Source organism: Bombina bombina, chromosome 1 (assembly GCF_027579735.1).
Source record: "Bombina bombina isolate aBomBom1 chromosome 1, aBomBom1.pri, whole genome shotgun sequence".
In the NCBI taxonomy this organism is placed as follows: Eukaryota; Metazoa; Chordata; class Amphibia; order Anura; family Bombinatoridae; genus Bombina; species Bombina bombina.
This window is the reverse complement of record NC_069499.1, coordinates 913,977,219-913,989,325: the sequence shown is the minus strand read 5'-3', so window position 1 is coordinate 913,989,325 and position 12,107 is coordinate 913,977,219.

The window sequence follows — 12,107 nt, the reverse complement described above, 5'->3', positions numbered from 1 at the left end:
CGAATGTTGATAAGAACAAATATTCTTAAAAATTCTATAATCGAATGCTATTTACAGTTTTCGAATGTCACTTTCGAATTCGAATGTTTATAGTTATATCGAATGTCCACATTTCGAATGTTAGAATGTTATGTAAACATTTGAAATTCGATTAGAACGAACGAATGTGTTAAAATTTGTTTCATTTTTCGAATGTTGAGAAACATTCGCCCATCCATAATTACAAGCACCATTTAATACTTTTGTTCAAGCGCAAACACTGCTGAAAGTAGCTTTTTTACACGGATGGATTAGAGCACGTATTACAAGTTGAAAGTACACTCACCTAAATTACAAGTTATGCGCTAAACCCGATGCGTAACGCAAAATTGTTAGCGTTGCCGCACTTTCCATGGTGCTACCTTTACAAGTTACAGAAAAAAACTTATTCTGCTGTGCGTTATAATGCGTTAAGCTCCATACTGCAGAAAAGCCAAGTGCTGACTTGACGTGCTTGTGCACATTTTCCCCCATAGACATCAATGGAGAAAAAGTGTTAGAACAAAAAACTGCGGTTGCGGAATGGCGATCGCTGTAACGCAATCCCCATTGATGTCTATGGAGACAAGAAAAGTATGTATAAATCTAACATCCTAACATAAACCCCTAGTCTAAATACCCCTAACCCACCGCCCCCGACATCGCCAACACTAAATAAAGATATTAACCCCTAATCTGTCACCCAGACATAAAATAAAGATATTAACCCCTAATCAACTGCCCAACATCACTGACACTAATCAAAGATATTAACCCCTAACCGCCGCCCCCACATCACTAACACCTAAATAAAGTTATTATCCCCTAATCCGCTGCCCCCCTCATTGCCACACTAACTAAACCTATTAACTCCTACACCACCAAACATCCACATCGCAAATACTAACCTAAACCTATTAACCCCTAAACCACCAAACACCCACATCGCAAATACTAACCTAAACCTATTAACCCCTAAACTGCCAAACACCCACATCGCAACTACCTAAATTAAAGTGTTAACCCCTAAACCTAACACCCCCCCTAACTTTAAAAAGACCTAACTAAAATAAACCTAAGCTACCCATTGCCCCTAAAGGGACATTTGTATGGGCATTGCCCTAAAAAGGGCAATCAGCTCTTTTGCTGCCCATTAAAGAATAAAAAAATCCCTAATCTAAAAAACCCCACTAACCCCAAAATAGGTACTCACCATTCCAGAAGTCTGCCACTGAAGGTCTTCTTTCAGGTGGCTCCATCTTTAATCTTCATCCTGGTGTCGTGGAGCCATCTTACATCTTTATCCAGGGGTCGCAGAGCTGATGTGGCATGGAGGCTCCTCTTCATGCGATCTCCACCGCACACTGAAGCTTGAATGCAAGGTACCCATTTTATATTGGGGTACCTTGCATTCCTATTGGCTGAAAATTTCTAATCAGTCAATAGGATGAGAGCTGCTTAAATCATATTGGCTGATTTGAACAGCCAATAGAATTTAAGCAGCTCTCATTTGGCGGATGAGTTAACTTAAGTTTCAGGCGGACCTGAAACTTCGGAGGTAGATTGCAGCATCCGCTGCTTGATAAATCTACCCCAAGGTTTTTACATATGCAAAGTACTTCACTCTTCTCAAAAAAGTCACCTTGTCCCAAGTAAAAAAAGATCTCAGGATATAAGCAGGACAGCTTAAAGGGAAAATGGACAGTTGGGATAGAACGTTGGCAAGTATACACACACACTCACAGACACACTATGGGGCCGATTTAATAATGCCTGGCGGACATGATACGCTGTCTGCATTTAGCATTGCACAAGCAGTTCTGGTGAACTGCTTGTGCAATGCTGACCCCTGCAGATTCGCGGCCAATCGGACGCTAGCAGGGGTTGTCAATCAACCCGATCGTATCTGATCCGGTTGATTGCTGTCCGCCGCTCAGAGGTGGCGGACCAGTTAAAGAGCAGCAGTCTTAAGACCGCTACTTCTTAACTGCTGTCTCCAGCGAGCCTGAAGACTTGCATGGAAACAAGAGGAACAGGGGCCATTCGGCCCTTGTTAAATTGACCCCTGACAATCTACACACACATGCACTCACATACACAAACACACACATGCAACCACACATAGTCCTTCTAGAAAGGAAGAAAGGGTTTTGGTAAGTGCACAAACACACAGATACACACCCTGCAATAAACTATAGATAGGAGACATTGTGTGTTTGGGAGTATGACTGTAAACGTCTTTATGTAACTGTCTCTGTAACCTTTCTGTAAATAAGGCAGATTCTAAATAAAGCTCTCTCTCTGGTAAAGAACTGAGTGTCTGGTAGATTATTTAGCCTGGAATTACTATTAGTAGTATAGCGGCTATATTTCTGTAAAACTACACATACAATATTTAACTGGGATTGGTGGTAAAAAGTGAATAGTGTACAAGTGTGTAGTAAGGTGACACTAGGGGTTATTACATTAATTACACAGTGCAGAGGATATTATCCAGAGCATATCCAAAGTGGATTTATTTAATGTAATCCTGGTGGATTAAAAGGATAATTGTGCAACAGTTGCCTGAGTCAGAAACTTTGCCAGGGTCAGAATCAGGAGGACAGGTCAGGAATATGTTTGCTTCAATCTTCAACAGAAATAACCAAGCACTAAACATGAGTCAGAGGTGACCTTTTTAACACCAACAACGCCCCCCCCCCCCTCAGGATTGGTGCCAATACCAAAGCATCAGAGGAACAGATAGTACACTCAAGAATAACGGTCATGTTAAGCTGAAGCTTCCTTAGCACAGCTCCGGCCCTTCACAGCAACAGCCCCTCCATCCTTACAATAGGGGAGTTTAGGATGAGGGAGTTGTGATTATGATTAATTGGGGAAGGGACTGTACTATTTTAGGTTAGTTGCAGTTAGAGTTAATTATAAAACAGGTTGTTGAGTTATAATTAATGGCTGGGAGAAAGTTGGGATTAATGTGTGCATGTGGGGGGGGGGATTATTGATGGGTTTTGGGTCAGTGCAGGTAGGGTACTTTATGATGGAAAAGGTTGCAGTTAGGTACAATAGTGGTAGAGATTCAGGATCTCTGAGTATTTTGTTTTGCAGTGGTTGTGTTTACAATTAAATGGGGTTATGGTTACAATATGTTGCAGTCAGGGGGATCATATTTAGGTTTAGTTTGTGGTGCGGGGTGAAATGTGGATTTTTGATTTAGGGTATATATTTAATGAAGGAGTATAAAGCAAAGAGTTTCATCTGTCGGGGTGCTGTTTGGGTATCAATAATGAAGAAGTATAAAGCACTCACCGGACTTCAGTCAACTGTGCAAAAGGAATTTATTAAAGTGACGTTTCGGGGTAGTAAAACCCCTTCTTTTGACAATCAAACATTGTAAAATATACACATATATAGGCCTATTAGGCCCACCCTAATTGCAATTAACAAATCAGTGAGCACCATGTGCAAAAATACAGCTACTCAGCATGTTTGCAAAATGTAACCAAACCAATAGTGATAATGTGATATGTGAAAGAAAAAAATAAATAAATCTAAAAGTATATAAAGTGAATACTAGGATGCAATTGTTCTGTCCTAGTATTCACTTTATATACTTTTAGTTTTTTACATATCATTATGCAGAAGCTTGACAAATAGTGTATTTCAATCATGCTACAGAAGTCAAGATAATTTCTACACAAATTCATGACAGTAGGAGGGAAAGGAGCAAAATACAAGGATATGTTGTAGGATTATTTTTATGCAAAAATATAATATTATAACCCTTGTTGCTGTTAATACATGTTTTCTTATAACCATGACAAAATACTTAGAGGTTCAGTATCCTTTCAATAAAATTATGTTGTGCAGAACCGTGAACATTCTGAACTGAACTAATACAAAACAGCACATTGTAAAATAAAGTTAATGGATAATAATTGTTAAAGATTTTTTGTAAACAAGATTATGCTTCCATAGAATCCATTATAATAATAGTTAGCTTGAGAAATGGGGCATGCAAAATGAGAAGGCAGATGATTGCCAGTTTATGGATGAATTTCGTTTACTGCATATGATATCAGAAGAGAGAGAAAGCAAGAGAGAGAGAGAGAGTTGGCTCCATAGAGTAACATATTAATTAGAATGTACTTTTTTTTGTGTTCTTTGAATGCTCAGCGATATAGGAGAGCGAATAATTATAAAAGTATTAGACAATGGAAATGATTTAAAAGTAAATTCATAAAAATAAAATGAATATAAAAATAAAAGTGGATGATTTCAAGAAGCTAAAGTAAATATTTTGCTGCCAGAAGAGAGACAATACAAATGTGGAATGTTTTAGAGGGTAGTGGAAAGAACAATATTTAGACATGACTCTGAGATTTCCTAAGGAGAGAAAACATTTCCTGAAAAGTATTTTTGAGCTCTTCCAAGGTTTATATTTTTTTTTATTTATGAAACATTCTGAGATTGTAATTTAAAGGGCTAGATTACAAGTGGAGCAGTATTTAATGCGTCGGGTTGCACTCATATTACAAGTTGAAAGTAAACTGTTTTTGCAAGAGCGATAACCAGAGGCGCATAAGAAGCCGAACTTAAAATATTGCGTGCGTGTTCACGTAATCCCCCATAGAAGTAAATGGAACAAAACAAGTTGAAAAAAAAAAATTAACACCCTACACCCTATTAAAACCTAGTATCATATTCTCTATGGGCTAACCCGACATGGCAAAATGAATATTTCTCATTCCAAATATTCTTTACATAGAAGAATATGTTTTATTTATTCCTAAATACATATTTCAATATATATATATCTCATGGTATTTTGGTACAATATACAGTATTTCTATACCTATCTACATTATATATATATATATATATATATATATACATATATATATATATATATATATACACACATGATCATATAGGTATATTTATTTATAAATACATAGAACATATTCTGCTATTTGCAGAACATTGAAATGTGAAATATTACAGTAAATACATAGTATGATACTTTATTAAATATGAATATTGCATAAATATGTTTTTAGATGTTTTCATCTACTTAACTGCAAAAAGGCTCCAATGCACTGTATGTATATGTATACATTTGTATTTATGTGTTTATTTGTGTACATACATCTGTAAATACAAATATACACATATAAATACATAAATACATATGTACGCATCTATACATATTTAGACATGTATATGTATGTTAAAGTCCTTTTCTAACACCTAGGATCTCATAGAGCCCTTACCACTATTTTGTGCAATTTTTTTATTTTTTATTTTATTAGATAGTGTTATTATGAGTGTAACTGTACTTTGTAATATATTTTTGCTGTGTTTTGAGCAACTTTTTTGTTTTGCTAAACAGTTAATTAGAGTTCTGAGGACTTGGTAATCATTCTAGCATAAATTCTAGCTTGAGCGTAATCGCATTGACTTGTTACACCTCTATAAACCCCTTATCGCTTGAGCATAACTGTTAGCGATCCATTTGTAATCTGGCCCAAAATGTTTTAAGGGACACAAAATCCAAAAAGATTTCTTTCATAATTCTGATAGAGCATTTTTAAACAACTTTCAAATTTACTTGTATTATTAATTTTGTTTTATTCTCTTGGTATCCTTTCTTGAAGGAGCAGCAATGCACTTCTGGGAGCTAGCTGAACACATAGTTAAGCCAATCACAAGAGGCATATATGTGCAGCCACCAATCAGCAGCTAGCTTCTGAGTTTACCTAGGTATCCTAGTCAACAAAGGATAGCAAAAGAACAATGCAGATTACATCAAAGAAGTAAACTGGAAAGTTATTTCAAATTGTATGCTCTATCTGAATCATGAAATAATTTTTTTAGTTTCATTCCACTTTAATTTTCCATCGTAAAACACTTTTGTTATTTATTTTGTCCCATTTTTCATATAATTTCATGTTGAAAATTGTGATTCTTTAAAGGGACAGTCAAGTCCAAAAAAAACTTTCATGATTTAAATAGGGTATGCAATTTTAAACAACTTCCAAATTTACTTTTTTCACCAATTTTGCTTTGTTCTCTTGGTATTCTTAGTTGAAAGCTAAAACTAGGAGGTTCATATGCTAATTTCTTAGACCTTGAAGACTGCCTCTAATCTGAATACATTTTGACCACTAGAGGGCATTAGTTCACATGTTTAATTTAGATAACAATGAGCTCATGCACGTAAACTGACCTAGGACTGAGCAATGATTGGCTAAACTGCATGTCTGTCAAAAGAACTGAAATAAGGGGGCAGTCAGCAGAAGCTTAGATACAAGATAATTACAAAGGTAAAAAGTATATTAATATAACTGTGTTGGTTGTGCAAAACTGGGGAATGGGTAATAAAGTGATTATCTTTCTTTTTAAACAACAAAAATTCTGGTGTTGACTGTCCCTTTAATTCTGAGAATGGGTATTGCTTACTGCTAGCCTAACTCTGCTACAAATCTGTTCTTAACTGCCCTTAGCAGAGGTAATAAGATAAAATGTTGCAAAACAAGGCAAAGTTTTGATGGAAAAAAATGAGAGTGGTAAGCTTTAGCTTTATCTACTCCTGTCCAGATTGTCTTTTCAAATTAGAAGGGGTATTTTGGCCATTCAAAAATTATTGTACCAATCAAGGCGTTAAATGGACAGTAAATCCGCAAGATAAAATGTGCAATATACTTTCATTATCTAGTTTGCCCCTTTTTCATGTAAATGATCAGTGAAAATTGAGTATTTTTGAATTCTCACAACTTGAAATGCACTTCTCAAGGTTAACCATGCTACATACATGTCCCTTATTGGAATCAGCAGATAACAACTACAAAACATTCGCCAAGATCACAAGTTTTGCGTTAGAAGGGAAACAAGCTCCTAACGCGACTCCTACCGTGTTTATTTTATACGCGTAATCACGCCCGCATTAAACAGTCTCCCATAGAGATCAATGAGAAATTAGAGAAGCATGCATTTTTCAGCTAACACTCGATCTCGCGAGAAATACGCACTGTGCACTGTCATATTACGTATACCACATAATGCACAACAAAAACACACAGCAAATGTAATAACAACAATCACAAAACATAGCACACACGCATTACACATTCACAAGCAGGAAAAATCAAAATAAAATTACACTAAACGAGGAATACAGATATACCTTACGATCCGGCAACATGGAACAAAACAACGCGAAAAAAAAATGCACACTCATACACAAGCAAAACACTCGCATTCAACATTACGGAATATTAGTACAAACAAACATTTACAACACTTCACAAATACGACACCATCACAAATCAACATTTACATTTGCACATAATACTTTTGGACAATGTTATGGAAAACGATCACTATGACATCATCGCATTCTACACATTCCACAAATACAAACTCAAAATGAGCATGCGCAAAGTCACAAAACTAATACACATTGCACACATACTAATTACTAACAAAGCACAGCTGAACACAATTTACAAGGCAAACCGGTACATCATTAAACATTTACACAGGGTATATAAGCACGCCACAAGTATGGCTTCTTTGACTGTGTTGCTGGTGAGTTTTTGGAGATTAGAGAGAGATTTAGTGCCTTATTGCGAGAGTTAGTGTTAGTGTGAGAAAGTGAGTTAGTGTTATTGTGCGAGTTGGTTAGTGGTAGAGTGAGTTAGTTGGTAGAGTGAGTTAGTGGTAGAGTGAGTTATTGGTAGCATGAGTTAGTGGTAGCATGAGTTAGTGTTAGCGTGAGTGTGAGTTAGTTATTTGTAGTGTGAGCTAGTGAGAGAGCGGTAGTGAGCGAGAGTTGGTTTTGGTGAGTGTACGAGTGTTTTTTCTGTATACGTAACACATTTACACGCAAACACATTCAATACATACATACACTTATCAATAACACTACATACACTCCAAACCCATCCCCTCTCATACTATACTCCATACCCCATTCCCTTTCATCCCATACCCCATTCCCTTTCATCCCATACCCCATTCCCTTTCATCCCATACCCCTTTCCCTCTCATCCCATACCCCATTCCCTGTCATCCCATACCCCATTCCCTGTAAGACCATACCCATCCCATAGTTATATTTTGTTTACATATTCTCATTTTAGTCTTCTTATACATTTTTGTTTGTTAAATACTCTTTACTCTCTTTTATTTATATCCCTTTCACACTTTGAGCACTTTTTATTGTTTTTGTTATTTATTTTGACCCCCTTTCATTTGTACACATTCAATTTTTGTTGGAGTATGTCGGGAGGGTGGGATAAGGGGCAGATTAGCCCGGAACTATTAGAGTTCCTCAGGACTGAGATTAGACGAGAGGTTATAGAGGATGTCAGGCAGGAGTTTCGTCAGGAGAGGGAGAGAGGGAGGGGGAGAGGAACAGGACAGGAAGGGGACAGGAAGGGGGGGAGGAAGCGGTGGGTGGACCTGGTCACTTTGTTCAAGATGAACAAGTGGCTGGGCCCAGTGGCGGACAGCGTAGAGCTTCACAGTCCGGGAAACAGAGGACACCATCACAGGGGAAGGCCAAGCAGACTAGGGAGGCGAGGTATACTATGGAGGAGAAGGAGGCCCTCGTAGAGGCTTATATGCCGAGGGCTAAGAGGCTGCAGGCTCAGAAGGCCACCCCGAGGGAGAAGAGGAAGTTATGGCTTGAGATTAGGGATGCAGTTAGTGCAGTGGGGGCCCATAACAGGGATGTCGAGTCAATCAAGCACCGCTACTTGGACTGCAAAATGGAACTGAAAAAAAAAAAAAATTGAGGGAGTACCAATACGCAACAGGGACCGGTGGCGGGCCAGAAATGACTATTGAGTACTCCCGATGGGAAGATATGTTGCGTCCCAGCATCTCCGAGGTGGCCATAGTCGGGATCGGTGGAGTCGATACCGGGAACCTGCCACTCTCATCTGACGGTAAGATCATTTAATAATCTTGTAACATCAAAAATAAAGAATGTATTTAAGGATATGATTAATACTATTACGCTTTTTAACACATTATTATGAAAACGCATTCACAATTACCTTGCGATTACATTAGTATCTAGGCTACAGGTTAGGTGTGCATTTAAACAGACTGAAAACAAACGCAAAAACATTCAGATTGACCAGATAGATATCAGAAACACGGTTTGGAAAATGCGGAAATCGTATTGATTGTTATATTTCATAGTGGATTAATGAGGCTGCATTTGTAATTCTATTGTAAGCAAAAGCATTTACATCTTTATTTGGAACTATGCTAATATATACATTTCTTTCTTTTTGCAATATACAGAGTCTGGGGAGGAGGCAGCACACCAACTACAGGCTCCTACTTCACCCAGGTATGAGAGTGGTGGAGATGACTCACCACCTTGGGGAGACATGGAAGACATCCCTCTATACTCCTCCTCAGAAGAAGCCCCCACTGCACCAGCAGCCCCTCCTGCACCAGCATCCCCTCCTGCACCAGCAGCACCTCCTGCACTAGCAGCCCCTCCTGCACCAGCAGCCTGCCGACCACCAGCAGCCCCTCAGGAGGAGATACCAGAGGTGCAGATCTTACAAGATTTTCAAGAACAGATGCATGCCTCCCGGAGGGAAAATATTCAAAGCAGAATGCAGATGTAAGAAGATATTCATGCCATTCGAGAAGGACAAAACGAGATCATAAATACTCTCAAAGCTATATTGCAGGTCCTCCGGGAGGCGCATAATGCACCATCTGCTGCTGGGCCATCTGCTGCTGGGCCATCTGCTGCTGGGCCATCTGCTGCTGGGCCATCTGATCCTGGGCCATCTGCTCCTGGTACTCCTCAACCTCCTCCTCAGCCGGGTCATCCCAGTACTCCTCCTTCCCCTCTTCTCCAAACATCTCCCATGAGAACTCGTCGGAGGGGGCAGTTGCCCCTCCCCAGAGCCTCAGTCTCGTGGGAAGAGGGGAAGGAAGAGGAAGTAAGTATTTTTTACTATATATATTTTTATTTATTTAATGTTTAATGGATAGGTATGTTAAGATGTGGTCTTCTTACATTTGTGGACCACACTCTGTATATAATCTGCTTCTATGGGACCGGGTCAATGGAGGCAGATTGTTTGCAGAGTGTGGGTTACAAGTGTGTGGACACCACATCATCACATACCTATCTTTGTTCATTACATTGATTGGTTTCTGTGATGTGATGTCCAAACTGTTTCCCTAATTTCAAACAAAATGACCATTACAATTATACATGATGGCATATTACTGTTTGAATGCCAACAACACAGCTTAAAGGGACAGTCAGAACATTATTTGTTTTTTTTTTTACAAAGAAAACACTTTATTACGCATTATCAAGTTTGGAAAAACAACACTTAGAGAAGTACACCTTTTACTTCTGTGATTAACCTTGTATCTATGCCTCGGGAAAATGACCATTTATTTATGTTCTTTTGACAACATTTCAGCCAATCGCTGATCAATCCAGGGTAACTATACTGTGGCCTAGATTTAGAGTTGGGCGGTAGCCGTCAAAACCAGCGTTAGAGGCTCCTAACGCTGGTTTTTACCGCCCTCTGGTATTTGGAGCCAGTCATTAAAGGGTCTAACGCTCACTTTTCAGCCGCGACTTTTCCATACCGCAGATCCCCTTACGTCAATTGCGTATCCTATCTTTTCAATGGGATCTTTCTAACTCCGGTATTTAGAGTCGTGGCTGAAGTGAGCGTTAGAAATCTAGCGACAAAACTCCAGCCGCAGAAAAAAGTCAGTAGTTAAGCGCTTTCTGTGCTAACGCCGGTTTATAAAGCTCTTAACTACTGTGCTCTAAAGTACACTAACACCCATAAACTACCTATTTACCCCTAAACCAAGGTCCCCCCACATCGCCGCCACTCGATTACATTTTTTTAACCCCTAATCTGCCGACCGCCACCTACGTTATCCTTATGTACCCCTAATCTGCTGCCCCTAACACCGCCGACCCCTATATTATATTTATTAGCCCCTAATCTGCCCCCCTCAACGTCGCCTCCACCTGCCTACACTTATTAACCCCTAATCTACCGAGCGGATCTCACCGCTACTATAATAAAGTTATTAACCCCTAATCCGCCTCACTCCCGCCTCAATAACCCTATAATAAATAGTATTAACCCCTAATCTGCCCTCCCTAACATCGCCGACACCTAACTTCAATTATTAACCCCTAATCTGCCGACCGAATCTCGCCGCTACTGTAATAAATGGATTAACCCCTAAAGCTAAGTCTAACCCTAACACTAACACCCCCCTAACTTAAATATAATTTAAATCTAACAAAATTAATTAACTCTTATTAAATAAATTATTCCTATTTAATGCTAAATACTTACCTGTAAAATAAACCCTAATATAGCTATAATATAAATTATAATTATATTATAGCTATTTTAGGATTAATATTTATTTTACAGGTAACTTTGTATTTATTTTAACCAGGTACAATAGCTATTAAATAGTTAAGAACTATTTAATAGCTAAAATAGTTAAAATAATTACAAAATTACCTGTAAAATAAATCCTAACCTAAGTTACAATTAAACCTAACACTACACTATCAATAAATTAATTAAATAAAATACCTACAATTACCTACAATTAAACCTAACACTACACTATCAATAAATTAATTAAATACAATACCTACAAATAACTACAATGAAATAAACTAACTAAAGTACAAAAAATAAAAAAGAACTAAGTTACAAAAAATAAAAAAATATTTACAAACATAAGAAAAATATTGCAACAATTTTAAACTAATTACACCTACTCTAAGCCCCCTAATAAAATAACAAAGCCCCCCAAAAGAAAAAATGCCCTACCCTATTCTAAATTACAAAAGTTCAAAGCTCTTTTACCTTACCAGCCCTGAACACCTCACCGGGTATCACACCGATCCGTCCTGGCTCCGATATCTTCATCTAAGCCCAAGCGGGGGCTAGACATCCATCATCCGACGGCTGAAGAAGTCCAGAAGAGGCTCCAAAGTCTTCATCCTATCCGGGAAGTAGAGTAGATCCGGACCGGCACCCATCTTCTTCCAA